This window comes from Triticum aestivum, chromosome 1D (genome assembly GCF_018294505.1).
Source record: "Triticum aestivum cultivar Chinese Spring chromosome 1D, IWGSC CS RefSeq v2.1, whole genome shotgun sequence".
NCBI classification, from domain to species: Eukaryota; Viridiplantae; Streptophyta; class Magnoliopsida; order Poales; family Poaceae; genus Triticum; species Triticum aestivum.
In genome coordinates this window covers 470,556,186-470,559,666 of record NC_057796.1, presented here as the reverse complement: position 1 = coordinate 470,559,666, position 3,481 = coordinate 470,556,186, and positions in this window count along the sequence as shown.

Here is a 3,481-nt window from a genome sequence, read left to right as displayed (position 1 = left end):
GTGCAGATGGCATTAATCCTTTTGGGGAGCAGAGCAGCAACCATAGCACCTGGCATGTGACTCTATGTTTGTATAACCTTCCTCCTTGGTTGTGCATGAAGCGGAAGTTCATTATGATGCCAGTGCTCATCCAAGGCCCTAAGCAACCCGGCAACGACATTGATGTGTACCTAAGGCCATTAGTTGAAGAACTCTTACAGCTGTGGAATGGAACAGGTGTACGTGCGTGGGATGAGCACATGGGGGAAGAATTTGACCTAAAGGCCTTGCTGTTCGTGAGCATCAATGATTGGCCTGCTCTCAGTAACCTTCAGGACAGGCAAACAAGGGATACCGCGCATGCACGCACTGTTTGGATGATACCGACAGTATATATTTGGACAATTGTAGGAAGAATGTGTACCTGGGACATCGTCGATTTCTTCCGAGCAGGCATCCCATAAGAAAGAAAGGCAAGCATTTCAAAGGTGAGGCGGATCACCGGACGAAGCCTCGCCACCGTACTGGTGCTGATGTACATGATATGGTCAAAGATTTGAAGGTAGTCTTTGGAAAGGGTCCTGGCGGACAACCTGTTGCGAATGACGCTGACGGACGCGCACCCACGTGGAAGAAGAAATCTATATTTTGGGACCTGCCCTATTGGAAAGACCTAGAGGTCCGCTCTGCAATCGACGTGATGCACGTGACGAAGAATCTTTGCGTGACCCTTCTTGGCTTCTTGGGCGTGTATGGGAAGACAAAAGATACACCTGAGGCACGGGAGGACCAGCAACGTATGCATGGAAAAGACGGCATACATCAGGGTCATGCCAGCTACGCTCTTACCAAAGAAGAGAAGGAAATCTTCTTTGAATGCCTGCTCAGTATTAAGGTACCGTCTGGCTTCTCGTCGAATATAAAGGGAATAATAAACATGGTAGAGAAAAAGTTCCAGAACCTAAAGTCTCATGACTGCCACGTGATTATGACGCAACTGCTTCCGGTTGCATTGAGGGGGCTTCTACCGGATAATGTTCGATTAGCCATTGTGAAGCTATGTGCATTCCTCAATGCAATCTCTCAGAAGGTAATTGATCCAGAAATCATACCAAGGTTAGAGAATGATTTGGTGCAATGTCTTGTCAGTTTCGAGTTGGTGTTCCCACCATCCTTCTTCAACATCATGACGCACGTCCTAGTACCTATGCAAAGAGATTAACGTTTTGGGTCCTGTATTTCTACACAATATGTTCCCCTTTGAGAGGTTCATGGAAGTCTTAAAGAAATATGTTCATAACCGTGCTAGGCCAGAAGGAAGCATCTCCAAGGGCCATGAAAATGAGGAGGTCATTGAGTTTTGTATTGACTTTATTCCTGACCTTAAGCCGATTGGTGTTCCTGAATCGCGGCATAAGGGCAGACTAGATGGAAAAGGCATGCTAGGAGGGAATCAAAAAATATGTATGGACGGACATTCTCTCACTGAAGCACACTACACAGTTCTACAGAATTCCGCCTTGGTGGCTCCGTATATGGACGAACACAAGAATTTTCTACGCTCCAAACACCCGGAGCGGTCTGATGACTGGATTACACGTGAACAAACCAGGAGTTTCGCCGGCTGGTTGCAGACACGTACGATGCATGACGCCTCTATTGAAGATGACATGTACTCGCTGTCCCAGTTACCATCTTCGAATATAATGACTTTTAAAGGGTACGAGATAAATGGTAATACATTTTACATGATCGCCCAAGATAAGAAGAGCACCAACCAAAACAGTGGTGTCCGCTTTGATGCACCAACCAAGACGGGAAAGGAAACATATTATGGTTACATAGAGGAGATATGGGAACTTGACTATGGACGTGGTTTGAAGGTCCCTTTGTTTCAGTGCAAATGGGTGAATATGACACGAGGCGGGGTAACGGAAGACCCGCAGTATGGACTGACAACAGTGGATCTCAACAATCTTGCGTATGCAGACGAACCATTCGTCCTAGCTAATGATGTGGCACAGGTTTTCTATGTGAAGGATATGTCTACCAAGCCGAGAAAAATAAAGGATAAGGAAGCGAATGCATCATACGATGAGCCAAAGCGCCACATAGTTCTTTCTGGGAAGAGAAACATCGTGGGAGTGGATGACAAGACAGACATGTCAGAAGATTATGAAAAGTTTGATGAAATTGCTCCATTCACAGTGAATATTGACCCGAGCATCTAGTTAAATGATGAAGATTTTCCATGGCTACGGCGCAAAGGGACACGCGCAAAGAAAAAGTTTCACACCCAAAGATCTGGGAAGTGATCGGCTTCACTATCATCACTTTCTTCTGTGTTTCACACCCAGGAGGGAATCTCCGTAATAGTTAGGGTAGTTATGTGTTTTGGCATTTGAAACACGAAGAAATTTTATGTGCAAACAAATTCTTTCATGCATTTACTGATTTTTTCAGCTAAATGACCCTGAAATTGAAAAGCATTTCAAATGAACTCAGAAAAGGTTGAAAGTTGGCATGGTATCATAATTTCACCCACATCGCATGTGCAAAAAAGTAGAGAGGGTTACCGCAAAAACTGGATGCACTTCGTGTACAAAATGGACAATCTCTTTCGAAGTATCAGGGTTTCGGACGAAAACTCATCCGTTACAAAGGCATTTCATTTTTTAAATAACCTAAGCATTACCAAATTGAATATAATGATAAAACACACTAATATTAAACATAAGATAAAAGAATCACTGAAAAATCTATTTTCAAAGTTAAGTTATTCACAAACTAGTGATTCACACAAATTTCAAATAATTCAAAATGTAAACTATTCAAATTTGTAAACTACCGGCACTAATAGAAAGTTTGTACTTTTTTGTACCTAAAGCGAAAATATTCACAAAGAAACTCTAAATACAGCAAAAAACAACTCAAAAATAAATAAAACAAAAATAAATAAAGCAAAAAAAATAAGAAAATAAAAAAGCCCGCCTACTGCGCCACAGCAGCCTGCATACGACTAGAAACCCAACCTGTTGTTGGGCCAGGATGCAGGCCCGCAAAGGCCTAGTAGGCCCATAGGGCAGCACAGAACATTTAGGCCCAGTAGGCCTGCTTTGGAGAGGAGCTCGAGAGAGCTACCGCACTGGGGCTTATAAACCAGTGCGGGCGCCCCTCGGCTAGCGAGGTGGGACTAAACTTGCCGCACCGCACCTGCGCCAGCGCACCCCCTTTAGTACCGGGTGGTGGCTCCAATCGGTACTAAAGGGGGGGGGCCTTTAGTACCGGTTGCAGCCACCACCCGGTAATAAAGGGGTGCGCTTCCCGCCGCTTGGCCTGGCCAAAATCGACCTTTAGTACCGGTTGGTGGCTCCAACCGGTACTAAAGGCCCCTCCTATATAAACAACACTTATGAAAATTTTGTCAGTTTCCTCCCACTTCTCTCTGCTTCATCGCCGCCGCCCCGTCCCGCGCCGTCGCCGCCGCCGTCGCGTCATCCCC